Source organism: Stegodyphus dumicola, chromosome 3, assembly GCF_044657685.1.
Source record: "Stegodyphus dumicola isolate Sdum_Otavi_A_Nest chromosome 3, ASM4465768v1".
NCBI classification, from domain to species: Eukaryota; Metazoa; Arthropoda; class Arachnida; order Araneae; family Eresidae; genus Stegodyphus; species Stegodyphus dumicola.
Genome location: NC_140770.1, coordinates 131225048 through 131251247, shown reverse-complemented (window position 1 = coordinate 131251247; position 26200 = coordinate 131225048). Strand labels below are relative to the sequence as shown.

Below are 26200 nucleotides of genomic sequence, written 5' to 3'. Positions count from 1 at the left end.
CCCTTGCATCGAAAGCAGTGCACTGCATCTGGCACATAACGCCCAGTCGAGAATGAAGTTAATCTGGCTTAATGCTATTCGGAAATTCATTAGTGAACCTAGAATTGAGGTTGCAGCTATTGTTAATGGAAGCAGTTAATTCCACTTCACAGCGGGAGAAATGGACATTTAAATTACTATCATTAATATTCTAATCATTCACATTTAACTTCTGATGTAAATATTGGGAATTAATCTGTAAGATCCTCCATGATCTTTTATTACTGAATTTTGTTAAAATTAATTTCTATAATTTTATTTTTCTCAGACTTTCGTACCTCTTTAACCGAAACATATACAGTGAATAAAGTACAGTATAACTCCATTTATCCGAAGGCGTAATTATATATAGTAGGTATTATTACGCCTATGTATGATTACTGTATCTTGCTATAGAATATATGAAATATGCATGACCCCATTCGTTGCTTTCTCGCAAAGTAAAATTAAATTTGTTTTTAATTTTTCAAGCAAAGCAAAATTAAATTTATTTTTAATTTTTTGAGCAAGCAAAATTTAAGTTGATTTAATTCGCGTAGCTAAATGTGTAGAGTCATTAGAATTTTTTGGAAGGAGGAGACTTGAAAAATGAGCAACGCCCTCACCGGGAATCGAACCACGGACCTCTGGATTATGCGCCCAGCGTGCTGCCCACTACACTACGAAGGCATGCTAAGAAGGCGGGAGAAATACCTTATAAATGAACTTACTCTCTACTTTAAAATTCCCTGAAAATGCAGATAAATAGGTAACATTTTTCCATTGTTTATACTCTGTCTTTACCTTTTTGTTTTGAATACTGATTTAATTTTCACAGCGAAATGAACGTACTTACAATCCGGATTAAATTGCTTGAAAATAAAAATAAACGGACAACATTTTTACGTTGTTTATACTGTATTCTTTTGGTTTTCAATCATTTAATTTATACAGCTAAATGAACTTACTCTCCAGATTAAACTGCCTTAAAACAGATAAATATTTTGTGATGTTTTTCTGTTAATCATAGTATGCGTTATTCCTTTTTCCTGTGTTTTAATAACAGTGTGATTAGTCCTGCATTACATTGTAAAGTTTATTATGTTACATTAATATAAAATAATATTTAATTTATATTTAGTTGAACAGGAATACATTAGACGTTTTTCCATGTTCTCTCCAAAAAAGGGAAAAAAAAAAAGAAAAGAGAAATGATTTTCCTTTTATTTTAATATAGCAACAAAAACACTTTAGTGACACGGGTTTTGTTAAATACATTGAAAGATAAGTAAAATCAATTTTAAATTAAAATTTGAGGTAAAGAACAATTTTTTCCTGCTACCCATAATATATTCTTTTCAGATCCGGCAAAAGGAAAAACACTACAGCTACAGTAACAATGTCGGATTTTAAAACTTAAAGAATTTCTTATTAACGGACTCAAAGGTTTCAAAGCTAGCAATGGCAACACTATACAAAAAAAAATATTTATCTGCAACGCACGTGACTGTCTATCGGAAATTCTAAATATGTGCTGTTTTTAAGTATTTTGGGGTATAGTTATTGAATTTAATTTTATGTATATTAATCTGTCAAATGTAAATTAAGTCCCAATACAATTCTTATAGACGCACGATTTTATTTTTAGCCTCACACTATCAAGGATATCATGGTAGCTTAAAAAAAAACTCTGAAAGTATTCTGATTTTACATTACGTTCAAAGGGAAGTTTTTTAACATTTAAAGTGTTAACTTTAATTATTAAATATCATGCTCTTCGCCCTTAAACCACATAAAATTAAATTCAATAACTATACCCCAAAATACTTAAAAACAGCACATATTTAGAATTTCCGATAGACAGTCTCGTGCGTTACAGATAAATATTTTTTTTCGTATAGTGTTGCCATTGCTAGCTTTGAAACCGTTGAGTCCGTTAATAAGAAATTCTTTAAGTTTTACAGGATACAAAATAGCTATTAAAACAAATTCGAAATTCAAAATTCGAGCTTCCAGGAGCCCATGTTCGGGTGAAGGTTTACGTTATTCGAAATTTGATGGCTCTACGTACCGCCGTTTTCTTACAGTGCGAGAATTTATATTCATGCAGATTCTTCATTATTTAATTTCTTTAACTATAATACTGGGCGATAGTATTTTATGGCAACAATTCAGCCTTTTACAGTTATACGGCTTCCTAGCGTGCCTTCGTGGTGCAGTGGTCAGCACACTGAGCCGGTATTCCAGAGGTCCGTGGTTCTATTGCCGGCGAAGGCAGTTGCTCATTTTTCATCTTGCCTGCTTCCAAAAAGATAACTTATATCTCTACAGTGGCGCCCGAACTAAAAGGGTGTTGGATGATGATTCTCCTCACCCAGGATTTGGCGATTGTCTCAACACAGTGATTCGAGACTAATATCCCTTCCGAGCTAACGCTCGTTTGGGCTAAAAACGTTTTTCCATCTAAGTGCATTTGACTAAAATCATGTAATTTAAAAACCTTTTTGCATATTATATTTTATAATTTTCAATTTACTGAATGAAACAAATACTAAGAAAGAGAAAAAATCCTCTGTTTTAAAATTTGGGAAAATTACGCTTTTGAATCAGTTCATTCACAACATACACATGATGTTACCAATTTTTTCGCAAATATCGCATATATTTATATCGCATATTTTTTATCTCATATATCTGTCATATGTAATCTTGCAAGTTATCTAATGGCGCAATATTACACTCATTTCAATTATATTTATTTTATTAAAAATCTGATTTCATCATGTGTTCATAAGGCTGAAGAATTAATTTTTTACTAAACATATTATGATTGATAGCAATAACAAGATAACGTTGAATTCTTTTCCATAAAAATTTGAGAAAAGACCTGCATTTGCAAGATTATTTATCGATATAACTGATGCAGCAAAGATTCTGCGATGGTTATCTTGATAACCTTAAACAAAAATATATAAAAAATTCATGCTAAATAAAAAAGATACCGAATTTTGAAAGAAGAAGAAAAAGAAAAGGTTTGGAATACTATTAAAAAATGCGGCGTTTACATGATCGAACGCCACTTAAGAATCTCAGAGAGTTTCAAAATCAAATATTTACTCCACTGAATGGTTCTAAACCAGTAAGTTCTAAGGCGTTTCTTCCAAATGCGTTCAAAAGTCTAATATCTTAGTTTTTTATAGTTCATTAGATAGATGGCACTACATTCGCTTTAGCTTGATCCCTCTATTGATTTTCATATAAAATGATTGTCGCTCTTCCCACCTTTACAAAATATTTTTGCTTCTGAAGAAGAGGAACCTGTGTCTGATCGCGTTCTCGAAATCCTTAAATATTTTTTTTTCAAAATTTGCACCAAATGAAAAGCACTTTCTTTAGGAATTAATTCAATTGCAAGCCATTGTTCGAAAATGCATGAGTTACTAACACATCTGTTAACAGATCTAACTTCTCGCCCATGATGTTCTACTCTCACCCAAACCCTTACTCGTTTAATTTTCACCCTTACTCGTTTAATTTTCACGATTAAAAATGGCCACGTAATTTCGGATCTGAAAACGCAAGTATAAAAACTTCAAACACTAAAAAATGCATTAACGCTTACCAATCTACAACCAAATATTAACTCTCGTGTTAGATATCATCTACCACACTTTGGCATTAAGGAAAGCAAGCAAACAATAAAGCGATAAGTTTATTTAATTTATCCTTGCACGTTGCTATTTATTGATTAACCTTAAGATTAAACACCTTTTAATGACGGTTTAGGAAAAAAAGGTAGAATTTGATAAAATGCTATGAAATCCTTAAAGGGATCGATAGTCTAAAACGTTTTGGAGTTTTAAGAGTCTACGCCTATAACTAAAAATACAGCTTTTACTTTCAAGGCCATCATTATGAGATTAAACATAGCGTTCCGAGTGAATACTTTAAAGGTAACACTTTAATGAGAAGACGGTCAATTAAGAACTGAGTGCTTTAACTGTTTTGATTATTTTATAAACTGGAAAATGGATTATTTCTTTTATCTATAAATAAGCCCTCTGTTTCTTTTAAAGCATCATAAATTTTGTAATTACTCAAAACAAATATTAGTTCATTTAGAATAACTCATACTACATCCATGTATATTTAATTTATTCATAAAGAAGGCACATATTGTCTTTCTTATACTGGAAATATAACTTTTATGTTTAGGAAAACGAAATTTTCCTATGTATGAAATTTGTTAAAAGATTTGGTCAGTAACGTTTGCATGACTTGTGATAGATCTTAAATGAAGACATTAAAGTTGTTCAAACATTATGTTAAACATCATTCACTACTGATCGTACAGTAGTTATACAAGCTGATAGTAAAATATCAAGCAAAAAATGTAAGGCATGTAAAAAAGATCGAAATAAGCAGATTTTGTTGTAAAATGTATGCATGGAAAGGGTGCGTGCATGTCCTGGCATGTAAGAAAAGTACTATAAACAGAAGGTAAATCAGAAAGTCAAGGAAAGTCAAAAGAAACAACAATTTTAATAATTTATCCTTTTAAAATATGTGCTGAAACGTCTATCAACAATAATGCAAGATTCACAGCGTTGGCGCATAAATTCGCGTACATTAATAAACCTCTCAACTATTTTACGCACATTTACAGCATCAATTAACAGTCCGCGCACTAAATCTTCATCAAATACAAGCAGAATTTTGTAGATTATCCTATTAATATGCTCCAGAAAAAGAAATACATGCATATTAAATATGGTGATCGTGGTCGCCAAGAAACTAGTCTACCCAGTCTTAGCCATTCTGGCCGTAGATAGCGTAAACGGATACAAGCAGACTTTCTTAGATTATGCTATTGATATTCACCAGAAGGAGAAATACATACATGCATGTTACATCTGGTGATCGCGGTTGGCAAGAAACTGGTCTATCCCGTCCTATCCATTCTGGCCGCAGATAGCCTTAACATAACTTCTCACGTTACTGCTGCAATGAGCTGGTGCTCGATCCTGGTGGAACCAAATTCGTATGTGAGCAACTAGAGGAACGTGGGAAAATGGTTTGGTGAGTTATTTTGCAGAGCTAGAACAAAGGTGAGGCAAATGAAGAACTTGCCTTGGGTGAATTACTCGGAAGAAAGGGCGCCAAATTAGCTATGAAACGTTATAAATTCATTAAAACTTATTTCATCAAAACACTCAGCTTTGAAGCATGTTAAGAACCACCGTTTTAAAATATCATGTTTTGTTTTAAGTATTTGCGATAACTGAAAAGCCATACATTCTTTATACTGTATTCATTTTCGATACTGTTTGATTTCTTGTACTCGTTAAGCCATCTTTTGGTCAGGAAAGATCCTATCAGTTTATTTGACGTAGGATAATGTCACTTAATAATCAACAAATCTCTTTAAATATCAATTAACTTGTTTACTTTATCTCGCAAGGTGGTTTCTGTAATACATATTTTTATTTCAGGGTGTTTCCGTAATTTCCGACGAGAGATCAAGAAAAAATTCTTATTATAAACAAATCTGATGTGGACACCACGTAACTTCCTCGTACGGCCTATTAAATTATATACTTTTTTTTTGGGCTGGACTTCATTTAAATTTTATTCCTTCGAATTATTCTAACTTAATTAACCGATTCCTCGAGGCAAGTTGAAAATGACATCAAAAATTTCAAATTTTAAAATTAAGTATAGCGATCAATTTTGGTCATACGTGAACCAAATTTCTTGTATTTTTATTTTTTCATAACCATTACAAAAATATGTATATTTTCGTGATTTAAAACGTTTTGTGATTGGTATAAGTCTACCACAAACTTGAATAAGTATGTGTCTACCACCAACGATTGAGAAATTAAAGGCAGGGTAAGATTTTTAAGCCGAGTAAAGTAGTGAATATATATAGTAAATCAAATTCTAAAAATTCGGAAGGAGAAAGAATAAAATGCCGTATTGAAAATTCGAAAATTCATCCTATTTTCTCCGTGTTGCATCATTATAAATTGGTAAAACGCACACTAGAGAAAATCACAAAATTGTAATAAAAAAATTTTCACTTCAAAGAGAAAAATGTATTAAGAAAAACAGGAAATTTGTACAAAATAAAACAAAAAAAGTAGTATATAAAAAATAAAACAAAAAAATATAGTATATAAAAAATAAAACAAAAAAATATAGTATATAAAAAATAAAACAAAAAAATATAGTATATAAAAAATAAAACAAAAAAGTAAAAATTAAAAAAAATATAGTATAACAAATAAAGTAGTAATATATATATATATACGTAAAAAAAAGTCTAAATGGATTCGTGAATGATCAAAATGGATATTTCCTTTCAAATATAACACCCGAAATTCTTCACGATTACAATAATTCCCATACTTCGTGCAAGGAAGTATAATCTTATTTGACATTTTAGAGAAGAATTAATAATATTATATTATTCTTGAAAGTTCTGCGGTTTTATAGAACTGCATATCCTATTCTCTAATATAAAAATTTATGATTGGAATTAACGTGTTTACATTTCTTTATGTTTCTTTACGTCAATGAACCGCACAGTTTGAATTACCTAAGAAACGCTATGCCGCCTATATCAGTGGAATATTTACATCCGTTTCTACTATAAGAAACACCATTAAGGTGAGACTGGTGAGTAATATGCTTTCCAGAGGGGTCGACGTCACCATAATGTGCTTTCTTAAGTCCATGAGTTGAATCTGGAATACTTAACACTCGCTTAAATGTTTATTTCAGCACGTCCTATTGCCTTGAAATCCTCTAGTATTACATCGGGATATTAAATATGGTTTTCCGAAAAGGAAATATGTCCCATTATCAATTTCTTGATTCATTTTTCCTTCTGATGTTTGTTGCTGAACCAGATGTATTCTTCGAATTTTTATATTGTTGTATTCATATTTAATATCTCGAAGAACTGCGCTGTTGGTTTCATTTACAGTTATTTCTGAAATAGCTTCAGTTACTCCTAGATGCGTTAAACGAATCGATATTTCATTTTTATTTTCTGTAAAGACTAGGAAATAAAGAGATTAAGTAAGACATGAATTTCCTTTTCTGTGATATATGTCCTTTATAATGTGACAATAAAATGAGTTGTCTAATTTCATATAAATAAAGGAAGGTTTAAAATTCTGAATTTTATTGTGGAAGAATTAAAACAAACCCTTCCTGCTAATTCTAAGATAAAAGTTATTAAGGGAATGCAAATACACTAATTTTTCCTAATGCTAGCTAGCATAATCACAAACGGTATCCCTATTATATAGTAGAATAAACATTGTCTTAACAGAATATCGGTAGTATAAGATAAATGTTTCGTTCATTGTTATTTAAATTTTATTAAACTAAAAACGTTCAAACTTAAAAGCGTTTCTTAAAAAAGTTAAAAAACGTCAGTAGCACTCTGTAATACGTACGTTTCTGATAAAATAAAATTGTAATAAAGTTATTTGCCTATTATATAATACTAGGTAATACGTAAGTTTACCGAGCACGAATTTATCGGTAATACGTCTCATAAAATAAAATTGTAATAAAGTAATTGCCGATTATAATTTGCACATATTTTCCTATTATTATTTATTACAGAATTGTACTTATTGCCTAAAAGAGGCCGAATAGATAAGATCACTGACTTGAGTCCAGATCCTGCTAACGGGTTGGTTACATGAGAATTTTCATGATTTTCTCCATCTGTAATATGAGTACAAAACAGTTTTTTCCAGAAAGTCCACCAAAGTAGCTGTCCCCTCGGTCAGCTAGCCCTAGTGTGCTTTGCATAATCCAATAAATAAAATAAATTCGTATGTAACGTAATAAAAAACTAGTTCCTCGTAGAAAGTCTTCCGCTAAGGCATGCTTTTTCAAACAGATCGCATTTGATCTGTTTAAAACATAATTAAATAAATCCAAATAATTAAATAAATTGTCAAGCCAAGTAGACAATTTATTTAATTATGTGGAATACAAAATTCAGTGTCACATATTTTGCATAATTTCCGCTACGTCTTTATTGTTTAACATTAAATAAATGCATCAAATTTATATAAAGTATCAAATGATTTATGACTGGGCTGGAATAAAAACATCCTGAAGCAAATCGGCTTTACGTTTTACTCATGCAATCTGCGAGGAATTTAATACCGCAAGACAGGGAAGAGGTAAATAAAGCCTTTCAATCAAAAATGTAAGAATAAGCTTAATAAAGGGATTAAACTCTGTTTGAATCCCCGTGAATAGCGCTGCTACTTAGATATCTCCGAGGTTTTATTCAAGTGAAATTCAAATACGAGCTTGTTTCCCCAGATATTTCTCTACAAAAGCCTTTCTTTATTTATTCAAATATGCCTTCGTATTCTTTGTCGTATTGAATTAAAATATCAAACAAATACACTAAAATAAAAAATCTGATGTGTACACCACATGACTTCCTTGTAAGGAACATTAAATTATGCGTATTTTTTCTTGCATTTCATTTAAACTTATTGGATTTAATTAAATCTACTTCGTCGATAGCGCATAAACCACAATAGAATAAATGCACTTTTTAAAATTCGCTCTAGTATTTGTTTACCATAGCGATACTCTAGCGTAGGTTCACTTAACAGCGTTATATTTCGTTCATATTATAACTCAGAATGCACAAAGTGTATATCATTTGAAGAATTATCTAATCGTCGCCACATGTTCTATTCAAATAATATAATAAATCTAGAACGATGTATAAAAGAAATTAAACAAACGAAACAAAAAATAAACAGTTTTTCACAGACGATTCAGTGTTTCTCATTCAATTAATTCAGTTCTCACTTCGCGAAAAGTCAAAAATACATAAAAACTCAAAATATCTATATTAAAAATTACGAAGTAAATCTTAAACACTTATTTCCTCGAACAAATTCCAGAATGGATTAAGCATGATTTAATTGGCAATTATAAAAAGCCGTTATCTTTGTTATTGCGGAGCTTACTTTCTCTAGAATGGCAACAAATCTACTATTCTGCTGTTTTAAATGTAAACGAGCAATGCCCGCCATCGCAAAAATAATTATACTTAGCTGCACTTGAGCAACTTTTGATAACTCCGCAAATTTTTCATGCAGATTTACTAAAACCATAAAAACCTTAAGCAGAGAAGATAAGATCAACATAATTCAATCATTATAACAGTAAAGAAACTGAGCTCATTGAGCCGGGTAACAGAGTGGATAAATATATAAATATATTTACATACGTTTGGTGCGGCCGATTGCAACCAAAATACGAGGTGCATATCTACATATTATCACAGAACTTTTGAAACGTCACAGAACTCTGCAGGAATACGTTGAAAATGCTGAATGCAATACCTTTATCGCATCTTCATTTTTGAAAGAAATGCAGTAGTACTTTTCGAAATATGACTTGTTGCTTTGTCTTAATGAAATTTCTCTCTTTAAAAGCTTTTGGAATAAAGAAATGGAATTTCTTTTGTAAATATCGGGTGCAAAATTTTCGCTTGGTGGTACGTTGAATGTTTTTTTCACTCTCCTTATTTTTAATTTAGCATTCTAAAAAATCCTGTGAGAACCATAAACCCCTTTCTTTCCATTGACGGAACTAGGTTTGTACATTTTTTCTCTTCGTTTTCTTTAACAAACAGACCTTTCTTGTAGGTAAACCCATAAGCCCATAAGCCATCAAGGTAAACCCATAAGCCATCAAGAGTCACACAATGTATTTCCATTTATTTCCTACTCAGTAGTTTTCATACAGGGTTCAGCAAATTATTCTGCGTTAAGCCGGTAAAAGCTTATGAACATTATGCTGTTATGAACGATACGTTTGCATATAAAGCAATACTTGTCGACGTTATGTAGCAGCTGTTATAAAACCTAGAAGTATTCGCGAAGACTTTGTTTTCAATGCGCTTATTGTTCACAATGACAATAAGTTTACAAGATCGCGCTTTGTTTGTAGAACTGTTTTACCAAAACATCCGGCACTTTCACAACGTAGCCTCCCCGATATCCAAACCTCAATCGATGCGATTTTTGGCTTAAGGGACATTTGAAATATCTGGTAGGTCGTACAATCCAGGACTTTACCTGGTCTTAAAGCCAACATTTCACGCCACATGCCAACACAAACTTCGGTCAACTTTGGAATATGCCCATCTTGTGAGTTCAGATGGTAGCTGGAAATGATTGCCATCATTTATAACATGTTTGGTTTTTCTTTTTTTCAAACTTTTAAAACTATTGTAAAGGTGTGTTAATTCATAATTTATTAATATAATGCCCTCTGGTGAACTAATATTCGTAACTAATGTTTTCGTTTAAAGACATTCTCCTTCCTACATTAAGTTCGCCATAAAATTTCACAATTTTCTGATCAGTGATTTCGCTTGGAGGCAGCTTTGTAATAGGGTTCTTTAATTATAGACACTTGTACATCCAGTCAGTCTGGGATCAATTCCCGACTAGGACATACCGTATTTCTCGTGCTTCCCAGCTCCGGAAAGCAAAGCAGTCTCTACAGAATTATTAAGAAGGATTTGTTGTTCTTAAATCACATTCCATAGATTTGCTTCTTAGAATAGCAATAGGTAATTTGGGAGCGAAATAAATTATGTTATCCAAGAAGCAACAATTCCCTGCTTTGAAATGCTGCGAAATCTTACGAATGGAAAACAATAACACCTGCTGTAAAGTACTAAAAAAGAAAAAGGAAACGAACTGGAAGAGCTTTATTAATATTTTACACCGTACAAAACATTAGAAAGTCACCGCCCGATTTTGCATGTTACTCTGAGAGTAACAGCTGCAAGTTTGAAGATCTTACATTTCCAATGGATTCTTTTCGAACCTATAAGCTATGCGTTTCCAACAATGCGCAGCTATATAACAATCCAAGATAGGCGGATTGTTAGGAAACGGGTCAAAAAGAATTCCGCTGATCGATTTCGGGCATCAGTGACAGGTGTCCCGGATGCATCGATTTTTTGCATCCGCTTCTTCATGCTGGCTCGTGATCAATCCTTTTTCCGGTATGACACGATTTTTTGTTAGCTGGAATAGATGCTCTTTCTTTTGGTTATATATATGTCTTTCAGATGGTGCTTTCCAATACAACTGCGCAGTTTTACAATTTGGAGATCTTCGCGAAGTACATGACCAGCCTGAAGTTTTGGATAAGAAATACTGAGCAGGAAAAAACTAAAAGAATACTCATTCTTGATCAGTTACGACGTGTCTGAAGACTCATAGCAAGAACTTCAGTTTCTTTTTAAGAGGAAAGCATGATGATTCTTTCATTGGTTAGCAAGATACAGTTATCTTAAAACTTGATTGTACTTTTTTAACTGTTCTAAAATGTTAATTGAAGAAATGTTGAGAAAATTATGGAAGTAAAATGGATGGAAACAAATGAAAGAAAAAGATTCCATTTTAGAACTAAAAGCTTTATGTTTTACAGATTTTGCTTTATGTTTTATCGAATAACTTTTTGCAGAATCTATTTAATAAATAAATATTATTTTCGCTTTGCATCTTACTTTTAATCTTTGTAATTAAATTTTATAATACAGGAAATAGTAACTGCAACTTTTAAGACGAATATTATGACTATTTACCTCTTATCTGCCAACGTTCTCATTTAGGAATACATACAAAAAATTATTATTCAGATTAATAGTTTTCTGATTTTACGCCAAAGTCAATTTATTCCAAAGACATATTCGTAATAGCGATGTTTGAAATGATATCTTTCTTCAGCAAAAAAAAAAAATTCTCTATCATTATTTATTATTTATTACAAGTAAAAGTTTAGGATTCTCTCAAATTTCTTTCTTTTTTTTTTTTTTTTTTTTTTTTTCAGTTTTTTCCCTTAGTAGAGAAGAATGAAATTAAAAATAAGTAATTAAAACTAAATAAATTAAAAACATAATGCAGTGGCTTGGCAGTTATTAAATAGCATTTTACACAGTAAGAGAATTATTTTATTCTTGTGATTTTCATAACCATCACATAATTTCTGTAACTCAGAGAACTTACACTAACTCATATTCTGTTTTGTAATAACTGGTTCTATAATAATTCTTAAGCAATATCTCAGAACAAAATTATCTATAGCCCATTTAAATGTGTTTTATTACCTGTTAAACAATTTTTAATTTTGAAAACATAAATACAGCATTTATACTAAATATTTATTGGTAATGCTGCCGGCTTTCAAACTTTCGGACATTTAATCATGAATTCTGTGTCTTAAAGCAAAAAAACAGTAACTAATATTTAAAATGTTACTCCAATTGGAAATATGACTCTATGTCTAAATTTAAATTTTATATTTATGTTCCTGTCTCTTAACCTCCGCTTTTACAATGCAAGAACGTAGCGTCACCTAAATGAGCTTTTAATGTATTGCCCCGTTAACTAGTATTTTGTTAATTAAACATATTACATTTGTTAATTAAACATATTACATTTGTTAATTAAACATATTACATAGTAAATTAAACATATTACATTTGTTAATTAAATATATTTCATTTGTTAATTAAACATATTACATTTGTTAATTAAACATATTACATAGTAAATTAAACTTATTACATTTGTTAATTAAATATATTTCATTTGTTAATTAAATATATTTCATTTGTTAATTAAACATATTACATTTGTTAATTAAACATATTACATAGTAAATTAAACATATTACATTTGTTAATTAAATATATTTCATTTGTTAATTAAACATATTACATAGTAAATTAAACATATTACATAGTAAATTAAACATATTACATTTGTTAATTAAACATATTATACCATAAAGTAAACAAATTACAAAAAGTTTGAACTTTTTATATATAAGCATAGCACATTTATTATTCATTTTCGTTCATTAATCTTTTTAATTAGTTTGATCATTTTAATTAGTTTTATTTGAATAATTATTTAATTAGCATTACTTTTGCGTTCTAAATCCAAGGATTTAATTCTTCAAACCGAAGGAGGAGATAAGCTGTTATTAATTGCCATCAGTTTATTTAATTCGTATTTAATCATGTTTTTATTAATCAAATCAATTTAATTTTAGTAACTATTATCTGGTTTATCGACATAGTTATTTTGATACCTTAAGGATTTCCATTTTGACTTTTGTTAAATAAATGAGAAATAACATGATAATTATTTATTTGAAACGTTAAGGATTTATTACCGTAATACATATTCTTAACTAGTATTATATTTAATATTGAAGTCTATTATAATCTATGGATCGACAGAGTTTGGGAGGGTGTTGCTATTTTGTGATTTTTTCCAAATTATTAAACACATTTTTAAATAGAAAAACGTAACTCAGCTCCCTAAAATGTAAACGAAGTGTAGCTTTAAAAGAGAGATGTTCTTGGTATAGTTAAACGAAGAAAAATTGTTTTTTATGGCAAGACTATGCTAAGTTAGAATTTTTTTATAACGTGCAAAGACATGAAACTACTCCTTCACAATATTTTTATTAATCTTCAGATTTGCAAAGCACCAGTTCGCCTCCTATTCTTGCTAGCATACTTTATTATGGCAAACCTCAGAAGCAATTTAAAGGAAAAAAATAATTAAGCAATTTAAAGGGAAAAAACGAAAATACTATATTTCCTTTCAAAAACTGAAATAAATGCGTTTAATATTAATAAATAATTTATTATTTATTAATTTTTAATATTTAAATAATTTAATATTACTCAACTAAAATAATATATAAAATAACTAAAAAATATAAAATAATATAAAAAGGATTTTATATAATAATTAATTTTTAATACAAAACATTTTCGATAACGCTTTAGCTCCAGGATCCGAATACAAAAGATTTCTTTGTTTATTTCAATAATATTTTTCAAAAAAAAAAAAAAAAAAGCAACAATATTGCCTTTTATCGCTAAAAGGATTACGTTTCTCTTTTTTTAGCCCAAGGTCAGAGAGGCTATTAGTCTAGAAACGGATTTTGCGTTGAATCACTGTAAAAGTCTGAATCACTTTTCGAATTGTTGACACCAAATATTATCGCCCTGTATTATTTTTTTTTTTAAAAAAAGAAGAATGCGCATGACTGTAAGTATTTTCCCGCATTGTGAAAAATCTCCGGTAAATAGAGCCATCAAATTTTGAATGACGTAGTCCTCAACCCTAACATGCGCACCTGAAAGCCCGAATACTGAATTTCGAATTTGTTTCATTATCTGTTTCACATTTTGTAAAACTTAAAAGAAATTCTTGTTTAAAAAAATCCAGCGATTTCAAAGCAAACGATGGCAACACTGTACAGGATAAAAACATTTTTATCTCCAGCGCGCGAGTCTGTCTATCCAACTCCAACTTCCTCTGTTTGCCGCGATTTAACTCGCAAAGAATGCACTTTTTTTTTTTCCGGCTATCTCACAGGTAGCCAACTTTGATGAGCGATACAGGTAGCGAAATGCTGAAAGTAGGTCTCGGGAGGCAGGATATCAGGTACTGGGGGCGTGGCCAGTTTCCACGTGATGAGCTTTGAGACATTTGAGTGGTGAATATGTATCCAGGTACGGGTAAGCTGAGAATCGTACTTTAGAAAAAATAAATCACGTATAGACAAACAAACAGTATTAAAACTGTCTATCGGAAATTCTAAGTACTATCTGTTTTTCTTGTATGATTAATATGTTTTCAACGCATTTGGCGATATCTTGTTCTTCGCGCATGTTGGCTAGAATGCCATTCATATGAAACTAGGCACTTGCAGTTTTGTTTTCGCCGATAGCGGCACGCAACGCATTTACACAATTCGATAAATAGTTCAATTATTTATGTTTAATTGATCATCGCAAAACACATCGCATTCGCATCTACAACATTGTTCCTCAACGTTGAGCCTTAGGACATCATTTGAAAACCTATGACTTACAAATAGATTAATGAATTAAACCGTCGAAAGCTTGGTAAGTAAAATTTTGACTTACTTGTCAATATGGCAGAACTAAAGGCTGCTAAAACAAATAAAAAAAGTATAAAATCTAGTATATCAAGGTTCAAAGGAAAACTAAATTCAGCTATTGAAGAAGCAGATACAGCCTTGCTACAGTTATATGAATCTAAAATTTCATGTTTTCAAACAGAAATAAAACAAATTTTTGAGTATTCTCGCATTGTGATTGACGCATTTATAACAGAGAAAGAAACTGTAATAGACAATTTAGACGAAGTTAATTTGATAATTAAAAGAAAACATTTCTAATCCAGTTTCTATAAAGGCTAATATCAACGAGAATATTTCGCCTAAAGAACGATTTCTCCTGTTTTCGAAGTAAATTTACCAAAGTTATCGCTTCCCATATTTAGTGGAAAAACTGAAGAGTGGATCGAATTCTAAGATCTCGTTTCCGCAGCACTTCATAAAAACAAAACTTTAACTAACGCACAAAACTTACAATATTTGAAAGCAATAGTTCCTGAGGAAAGGTACATCGAGTGTAAAAAAAATCATATTTGGAGAAAAACGCTTTTTTAATATAAAAATCCTCATTTATCAAAGCATTGGATAACAAATTAAAACTGTACTTTTTACATTTCTAATTTCCATACAGGTAAAGTATGGTATTTTTAGAACGCTAAAAGTGTAGAGAATTTGAAAATGCAAACATCCCAAATCTGGGGTTCTCAAACGGTGATACGCAAGAGAAAAATGGATGGTATGCAAAGAAGCAAAGCATTTTTAACTTTTAAATTCAAAAATTGAAACCTCAACATCTTGATTGAGTTTTTTCTCTAACACTCGTAACTTTTTGCGATCTGAGCTTTTCAAGGTCCATAGCCGCTTATAGACTTAAGCATGAGGCGAACAATCTGTAATCTTTGTAGTTCTTCCATGTTGTTCGTTTTAAAAATATTCTTTTAGTGGTACACATAAAAAAATTTCCCATGCATGATGTTTTTAAAAGAAGTGACAGAAATTGATACTGTACTTATTAGGAAATAAAAATAAGTTGCTATAAAAATGATAATAGCATCTCATTAATTCTCTTAGAAATTATCGATTTATTAGCATGACTTTACGTCGCCATTTCCGGGCTCATATTGCTCCATTTTCAATGAAAATAATTGTTTACTTCTGTTTGCGGTCTCTAACAGCAGGTATTTTGTCTTCTTGCTGCTTTGTTTGTATTCTATACTTTTCTACGTGGTTTGAGAATATCGTCGTCTGTTTTTGAAAAACTCGTAATATGTTGTGCATTTAAATATTTGTGAAAAAATAATGAAACAAACTTATATTTTTCAAAATGGAAAAATGGCTAGGGAAGACTAAGCGGGAAAGTGAAGATTCACAGGTGATGGATCCAGGACAATCTACTAGCACTAAAAATATTGAAAAGAAAATAAAAAATTGTTTCTAGGAAATATAATGAAAGTTGTTTATCATTTGGATTTATTTGGAATGGAGATGAAATGGACTCTCAACAACAATGTGTTGTTTGCGGTGGTCTATTATCCAGTCAAAGTATGAAACCATCGTTCCTTAAAAAGACATCTTGAATCGAAACATTAGCCTAAGAATTACTAAGACTGGGAAGGCTTACGCTGTTGAAGAAAACCTTATATTACCAGCAACTAAAGATATCGTTTTAACATTAATCAACGAGAAAAAACGCCTAATGAACTTGATAATATTTCGTTACCAAATGATACAGTAAGTCAAAGCACACTCCATAAAAGAGACACTTATTCAAAAAAATTAAAAACAATGAGTATATCGCATTTCAGTTGGATGAAAGTATTGATATAACGAACTTTGTTCAATACTTAGTTTACATACGTTTCGAAAAAGATAAACGAATTTCTGAAGGGTATGTATTGTGTGAATCTCTTCACAATAGAGCAACTGCAGTGAAATTTTCAAAGTAATTGACAATTTTATGTCTGAGAATGATATTACATGTAATAAATGCATTGCCGTTTGCAGTGACGGAGTTCGGGCTTTAACAGGAAAACATTCCGGAGTGATTTCTCAAATAAAGAAATTCGCACCTGAAACTAAATTTACTCACTGCTCCATACATCGTGAAGCTTTAGTAGCCAAAACAATCCCTGAAATTCTAAAAATCGTCTTAAATCAAGCTGTGAAAATCGTTAATTTTATTAAAAGCCGAGCTTTAAATTCACGAATATTTACGATTTTATGCCAAGAGATGTGTAGTGAACATGAAACGCTTTTGTTACATTCCGAAGTAAGGTGGTTATCCACAGGCAAAGCTTTAAATCGCCTTTTTGAATTTCGAATTTTTGAACAAAATTTGTTTTTTTTTAACAAAATTTGAATTGCAAAAATTTTTATTTAGTGAATTATGGTTGGCACGTTTAGCATATTTAACTGATATTTTTGGAAAGTTAAATGAATTAAATTTAGGGTTACGAGGACAAAATGCTAATTTGTTTACCATTAGAGATAAAAAAAGGCAATGATAAAAATACTCGAGCTAATAAAAGAATTGGATAAAAATATTTTAAGCTTTTTGTCACTTTTACAAAATTTTCTAACCGAAAATAATTTGAAAATAGAAGTAGAATTAGCATCCAAAATTAAAAATCATTGTTTCCCATTGCTAAATAATTTCAACATGTATTTTTCCGATGATTATGAAAAAGAAAATTGGATTAGGAATCCATTTTGTTTAAATATACCTGAAATTTTATCTCGCGAAGAAACAAACAATTAATAGAAATTTCCTGTGATTAAACTCTAACTGAAGATTTCAAAAATAACACACTCTACTTTTGGCTTAACCGAAAAATGAAGCATTTCAAATAAAGCTATTAAATTTTTATTGCCTTTTTGCCCAACTCTATGCATGCGAACAAGGATTTTCTTCCTTGATATATTTAAAAAATAAATACAGAAAAAAATTAAATCTGGATTCTAATTTACGCATAAAACTAAGTGAAATAAGACCAGACATAAAAAAATTGATTTCTTTTAAACAGGCCCAAATCTCGCGCAAGTTTTAAAGTGTTATAACTTAAATTTTGATAATTAAAATGGTAACCAATTTTTAATCTAATATTTTTATGTATTCATATTTAATTCAAATATCCAATAATTAGCCAAATGGCAAAATATTTTTAGCCCGAAGGGAGTTAGCCCAGAAAGGCTATTAATTTCAAAACGGCATTTTGCGTTGATTCACTTTTCAAACTGTTTCCGCCAAATATTATCGCCTTTCTCTATATTTAAAGAAACTAAATAACGAAGAATCTGCATGAATGCTTGAATATTTCTCCCACTCTAAGGAAACAACAGTACCTAGAGCCATCAAATTTTGAAAAACATAATCTTTCAACCGAACATGGCCACTTGGAAGCCCGAATTTTGAATTTCGAACTTGTTTTATTATCTGTTTTAAATTTTGCAAACTTATAACAAATTTTTTGTTAAGAAACTCGACGATTGCAAAGCGAGCAATGGCAACACTGTACGAAAAAAAACATTTTAATCTCCAGCGATCGAGACTGTGTATCAGAAATTCTAAACGTATGCTGTTTTAAAATATTTCGTGATATTGCTGTTGAATTAAATTTTATGTGTTTTAAGTGCGAAGAACGTGATATTTAATAAAAAAGGTAAGACACCAAACGTTAAAAAACGCCCTTTTGGGCGTAATATAAAATCTGAAAGCATTCAAATTTTCTTTCTTTCTTTTTAACCCAAAGGGCGTTAGCCCAGAAAGGTTATTAACTTTGTTTTGGCATTTTGCGTTGAAAACTTAAATGTCCGTTTAACTTTTCAACTTGTTACCACCAAATATTAAAGCCTTGTATTATATTTAAAAAATTAAATAATGAAGAATCTGCATGAATGTAGGTATGTTTCTCGCATTGTGATAAAATAACAGTACCTAGAGACATCAAATTTTGAATCACTTAATCCTCCATCGAACATGGGCATCTGAAAGCCCTAATTTGGAATTTACAACTTATTTTATTATCGATTTCATATTTTGTAACACTTTAACGAATTTTTGATTAACGCACTGAACAATTTCAAAGCGAGCAATGGCAACACTGTACGGACACAAAAACCATTACCTCTAGCGCTCGAGACTGTGTATCGGAAATTCTAAAGATATGTTCTTTTAAATATTTTGTGATGTTGCTGTAAAATTGAATTTTACTGTTTAAGTACGAAAAACATGATACTTTATAAATAAAGGTGCTCCACAAAACGTTGGGCGTAATATAAAATCTGAAAGCTTTCAGAATATTTTTTAATATTTGTATTTAGAAATTTCAAAATAATCATTGTAAAATGTAGTGGTGATACTAAAAAGTTTCAGTTTTGTTTAGATGGTACGCGTTAGTGAAACGGTTAAGAACCGCTGTCCCAAATCACCATTTTTTGTAGATTTTTGGCTTCCAACATCCCTTAACGTGTGCAAAGAATGCCATAAATGTCACCATACATTATTCCATCTAGGTAAAGAAGATTGCAAAATCGCCAACGTAGCATCACCAAATTCCTGTAATGTAAACCCTTATTTGAGGAAAAATCTTTCGCCAGATACCAATGTGCTTACTCCTTCTACGGATAATTACAGGATTGACACCAATGAAAATTACCAATCCACTTGTAATAGCAGCTCTGCAACGACTACGACTGCCGGTTTTCATAAACAAGCACAGCTATAATTCACGTTAAAAATTTTGATGGGAATTATATAGCTTACTTTGATTGATAACGGCAGCCAAAATAATTTTCTCTCTAGGGAATGTGTTGAATCGTTAAATCTACGTGGAAAAAGAATAAATGCCTCTGTCTCAGGATTAAAAAGAGTTAATATAAACATAAAAGAAAGTGTAGTCGCAACGATTGCTAACGCAAATAAAAGTTATATGCGCAATTTTAAATTTTTATGTTATTCCCAAAATAATACGAATAACACCGGCCAGACATCTAAACATTACTCATCTAACTGCATTAAGAACAATTAATTTGGCAGATCCAGAACTTTATAAATCCAGCCCAATCCATATTTTGTTGTCAAATGAAGTTTTCTTCGAACTATTAGCAACAAATAAATTAAAAACGCAAGATTTGATTTTTCAAGAATCCGTCTTTGGATAAATTGCGAATGGTACTATGCGCATGCCGCAAGATAACAATTCTAGTAATTACTGTGGGCGCGTTAATTTGGTTGATGATTTATCTAACACCTTAAAAGCGTTTGGGAAAATCGAAGAGGTCCATGAAACCAAACAATTCAAAAGTAAAGAAGAACATTTTCTTCGTACGCACGATAAAAGAGAGGATGGGAGATACGTCGTGGAAATTCCGATTAAAGATAATGAGCTTACTCAATTGGGGGAGTCGAAGGAAAATGCAAAGAAAAAAAAAGAAAAAGAAAAAAAAAAAAAAAAAAGATCAACCTATTTACTTAAGCGTTTCTTACACAATTCAACTTAGAAAAGTTTGTATGAACAATTCATGAATGAGACAGAAGAAATTTTAATTTAGATAACCCCAGTTTTTCGTATATCACGGTAATTACAGACCAGATGTGTGTGTGTGATTATGGCAAAGCCTCAAGGGCTATCTGCCTAAGGGGAGGGACGCCTCCGTGGAGGACTTTCTAAGGGAAACTTGCTCGTATATACGTTACACATGGGGAAAACCACGAAACCGCCCATGCAGCCAGGCCGTTCGCGGGATTCGAACCTCGGAAGCTGTTTTTCATGTATTATCTTGAACTGCCAGTGTTCAGCGACATTGCCGCTGGTGGGCCGCTTACAGACCAGATAGACTTAGTACTAAATTAAGAGTGGTATTTGATGCAAGTTCTGCTACAACTAGTGGACTTTCTCTAAACGGTGTGATATGGTGTATTTAATTATAGCAAAGTACACTAAGGCTATCTGCCTAAGGGAAGGGTTGCCTTCGTAGAGGACTTTCTAAGGGAAACTGGCTCGTATACACGTTACACATGGGGAAAACCACGAAAACACCCATGCAGCCAGCCCGTTCGCGGGATTCGAACCTCAGACCGAACTAACAGCGTTCAGCGACTTTGCCGCTCGGCCGTTGGTGGGGCCACTTTCTCTAAACGATATTTTATTAAACAGTGGGATAGTTCAAGATGAAATCTTTGACATTATTTATATATTTCGCACTCATAAATTTATCTTCACTGCAGATATCATTAAGATGTATCGTCAGATCTTAATTAAGGAATATCAAAGAGATTTACTAATTCAGAAGTCAAACAACAAAAATCAGCGTTATATTTTCATAGGACTAGTTTCGATGGTTTTACGAAACCATCATCCTCAGCTGCAAAAGTGCAAAGAATGAATGAAGTCCATGTTGACTCTGAATTAGTATTTGTTCGGCGTGTTATTGTGCCTTATTATCAGAGAGATTTGTTAAGAATCTTACGGAAATCTAGTGAAGCTGAATCAGTTAAGATTTATAGATTAAACACTATTACTTACAGTATATCAAATGCTATTACTTGCAGTATACCATATTTCGCAACACGGACACTCAACCAACTTGCAATTGATGAAAGCAAAAACTTTCCGCTAGAAGCACAAGTTTTGCATCGAGATTTTTATGTAGATGATATTTTGACAGAAGCTTACTCCTTTTAAAGAAGGCTCTCAGAACCTACAATCACAGTTGATTGAATTAACTCACACGCAGTGGTTTTCAGTTACACAAGTCGCACGCTCACCACCCAGAACTCTTGCCTTGCTCAGGGGACAATACTATTCATTTAATACAAAAATAAAGATTTGAACATCAAAGCGTTAGGCTTGAGATGGAACCCAAGATTAGATTGCTTTCATTTTAAGTCATCTGTCAAGGAACCAGCCATGTGCACGAAAAGAACAGTTCTTTCGGTTATGGCCCGCATTTATGATCTTTTAGGATTACTTGCATCAAGCATAATCAAGGCTAAGAGTTTCATTCAAAGGCTTTGGTTGTTGTCAAAACTGGACTGAAATGGACCCCTACCTGAAAACATAATTAAAGACTGGCAAAATCTCACCGCTTCCCATGCAATCGATGAACACGTTAAGGGTGATTAGGTATGTTTAATACAACAACTATTTTGAAGTACAACTTCACGGATTATGTGATGCTTCAGAATACGCTTATGGTGCAGAAATTTATTTACGTTGTATCAATGCTAATTCATGTTCAAATTTACTTTGCAATAAAACAAGATTAGCACACTAAATACGTGGTCAGTGCCGCGACTGGAACTTTGTGAAGCTTTATTATTATCACAGCTTCCGTCAAAGGTGGTGATTCTCCTGAATTTAACCATCAGTCAGACATATTTGTAGTCGCATTCTACCATCGTCTTGGCATGACTTCCAAGCCCTCCACATTTGCTCAAAACCTTTTGTGCCAGTGCAATGAGTAAAATTCAAAACTTAACTTAATTACCAGTGGAATAACGCGCGCTCACAAGACAATCCGCCGGATCTTCCCGCGCAGTAAACTTCGACAAACTATGTTATGCTGATCTCTAGAAGAACTGACCTTCATTCCTTGTAACTGTAATGTATGTTTAATTATTCATTATTGGTTGAAATGATTGAACCATTCAATGCTGGGGCGTATGTTAAGTACGAACTGTTTTTCTTGTATGATTAAGGTTTTAAACGCATTTGGGGATATCTTGCTCTTGGCGCCAGTTTTGGCGCATGTTGGCTAGAACGCCACTCATGTAAAACTAGGTATTTGCAGTTTTGTTTTCAGCGACAGTGGCACGCAATGCATTTAGACAATTCAATAAATAGTTAAATTTCAATTGTTTATGTTTAATTGATTATCGCAAAACGCATCGCATCCACAACACTAAAGATGTGCTGTTTTTAAACACTTTGTGATATTTCTGTTGAATCGAATTTTATGTGGTTTAAGTGCGAAGAACATGATATTATTCAATATAAAGATATCTCACAAAACGTTAAAAACACGCCCCTTTGAAAGTTATATAAAATCTAAAAGCTTTCAGAAATTTGTTTCCCTTCTTTTCTTGTTATTTTTTTAATATCATCCTAAAACGTATGTACGTCACAAGAACCAGTTAAAAGGCTTTACTGAATACATTAAATGCAAAACTTTGGAAACAATGCGCTCGCTTTCCGCGAATAATTATAACGCTGCATAAAAATTTACTATTACCTTTACGAGGCATTAAATATTACTTCAGACCCAGAAGTACTAATTGAATCGTTACTTACAATGAGTTTGTCAGTATAATGAAGAGTATTGATTGTTCCAGATTTTTCTAAATTCATTTTATAGATATGACTAAATGGTTAATCATTGTCTATAAAACAAATAACATAACAAATGTCACCTAAGAAATTTTAACTTATTGATCCTTTCTTTGGTAACATAATGGAACCTCAGTGAAAAGCACATGTCTTTTTCTTGTCACTTAAATGTTGAAGTGATATGAATGAGGTCGTTTTCCATTATTGGAATCATTTCTTTACTTCCTTTTAGGAGTAACTTATGGTGCAACTTTCAAATCAAAAATCGTCAATAATCTTTTTTCTTGCTAAAATGATTACGTTTCTGTTATCGTTCTGAAGCTTACCGTTCTGATCAATAAAATACTGAATTAAAAGATGGATAATTTTCTGTAACTTTTACGAACTTCAGAACTGAGATAATCTTCTACAAGGGGTTTTAAAATGCTCATTAGCTAAAACTTATTTTCTTTAATCTTTTAAACTTATCCTATTCCATATCATTACGTTAAATTTTTAAATAATTCATTACTCTCGGAAAACTTTAGAACTATTTTAACTTTTAGGAATAAAGAACAAATAAAGGCATGCATGAATCTAGGGAAAATTGCAATCCTGGATAGAACGAAACAGCAGTAGTGGTTCATTTCACATAATAAGCGTACAACAACTTTCTAGCAGGATCTCAGAGAATAAAATCGACCCATAGATGATCGAAGCTCATTAAGGCAAATGTGGGTCGTAAACTGACAGTTCATGTAATGCTGCACAAATTAGTCGAAACGAGAGAGCTAGTAAAGAGAATTTTGATTTCGTTATCAACATAGCGTCGTTGCATGCAAATTCACATATAATTTGTGATGCGTGCTAGCCTCCTTTTAGAGGATGCTTTTAGTGCTATATTTGGACGATGTGCTTTGAACAAAAGCAACAGAATGTACAGAGGGAGCAATAATGTGGTTTAGACTATGGGCTTTCAAATTCTACGATGTCGTAGTTGCACTGAAGTACCGCGAATATGGACAACAAGCTGGCAGTTTCTCGCTTCTGTATTTAATATGCAATCATAGAAATGCTTATAATTTCTCTTAGGAAAATAATATAAATAAGTTGAATGCGAGTTTTACTGTTTTACTTGGGGCTTATGCATTCGCTTTTGATTCATGAATAATTTATCTCCGTTTACCATACTTCGAGAGCATTTCTTAAGATTTTATTCTGCTTTAGAAATAATTTTGTCTTTTTGGTCCCTCGGTTGCAGTTTGACTCCTCCTTTTCTTTCATCTATGTATCTCGGGAGATATTTTACTGGGAATGCGTTTCGTTACTTTCCCGTTGAAAGTTGAAAAATTATAACTTTTATCACTTACCAATTTCTGTTTTTTAGATAAAGATATGAATATTATTAAAAGCTCATAATAAATAAGAATATGAAATTATTTCTGATTATTTTGTTACCTGATCATTGACTCTGATACAGGTTAGATTTAAAACACTGAACTTCCTCAAACAAATGAAGTGTTCAAAATATATGATTTCGATGACATTAAAAATTCAAAATAGTAATAGTAAAGAGACTAATAGATATATCTCACCATGAAACATAAAAAAACTATCTGTTTGCTTGCCGAATTTCGAACCATACATCGTCCACTCTTGGCTAGTTAGTTGTGATTGCCTTTCGAATTACAGGAATATGGATAAAAGAATGCGATAAGTTCTTAGAAACATGTTCAATAATTAAATTCTATAATCACATTAGTGTCATTCTATGCAGATGACACAGAAAGCCTTTCTTGAGCTTTGGCTCTTTACCTGGAAGAGTAAACTTAATGTACCTAAATGTGCTGCCACGGTCTTTTCCAATCCCACCTCCCGTATCTTACGATCAATTTAAAGTTTTTTCACGATTACATCCCCTGGTGTGATTTCTATAAATACCTTGGTTGTGTTTTAGTTTCAAAATTAATCTGGTTTATCATATTGAAAATAGGTTCAAAACAGCAAAAATAATCAGATCTCAATTACATCCATTATTGGTTAGAGAGAGCCATCTGTCAACTAAAAAGCTATCTTCTTTACTTCTATTATAAGACCAGATTTTATAAATGTTTGTACAATCTGGGGTACAGCTGCAAAGACGCGTATTATGAAACTTTAAAAATATAATATGCCTTTAAAAATAAATCCTTAAGTTTAGCCCTTAATGCCCCTGGTATGTTCGTAACGACGTGATTCATTCGAACCTAAATATTAAACCAACTGAAGCCTTGATTATAAGACCTAGTCAAAATTCATTTTCTAAAATTAAAGAGATTGATAATCATGCATTTCAAGTAATACCTGCCTACGACTCTACTATTTCAAGCTACGCCAAACTAGCCAGCTCCATGATTGGACTTGAGTATTGCGTCTTCCTGCCAGCTAAAACTGACGCCCCGCCCCACATCTAAGTCCATTCCTAACTCACTTGTTGGGTCAAAACTTCATTCCTTAACCTGGACTGTCTCTGCATAACTTTTTTATATAATTTTCACATATGTATTTTGACTCGGCTTGAATATTGTGAAGGAAAAATATTTCTACGGCGTCTATAGCATGGACTGTACGGAGATTCTGTAAAGACCATAAACAGTTAACTTGATTTTGCACTTTATTTTTCATTTTTGTGTTTTGTACTTCAGTTTATATTAAAGTATAAACGATTAACGATTTTAATTTTGGATGTAAAGGGTTTCTAAAATTAAAGAAGCCTTTTTCAAAACTAGTCATCAAAAAATTGTTAAATTTTGTGGCGGACTTAATGAAGAGAAGGGAATGTTTTTCAGTGGGAAAAAATTTAGTTACAA

General features: G+C 31.7%; 1 protein-coding gene and 1 non-coding gene across 2 annotated transcripts in view; both read right to left on the bottom strand.

The window, feature by feature from the left end:
* Window positions 1-26200, bottom strand: part of LOC118186632 (uncharacterized) — a 435694-nt gene that overhangs the window by 272749 nt on the left and 136745 nt on the right. The gene's annotated exons all lie outside the window — the stretch shown is intronic.
* On the bottom strand, window positions 636-708 carry TRNAM-CAU (transfer RNA methionine (anticodon CAU)). The gene has a single exon. It is a non-coding gene; the product is annotated as a tRNA-Met (tRNA).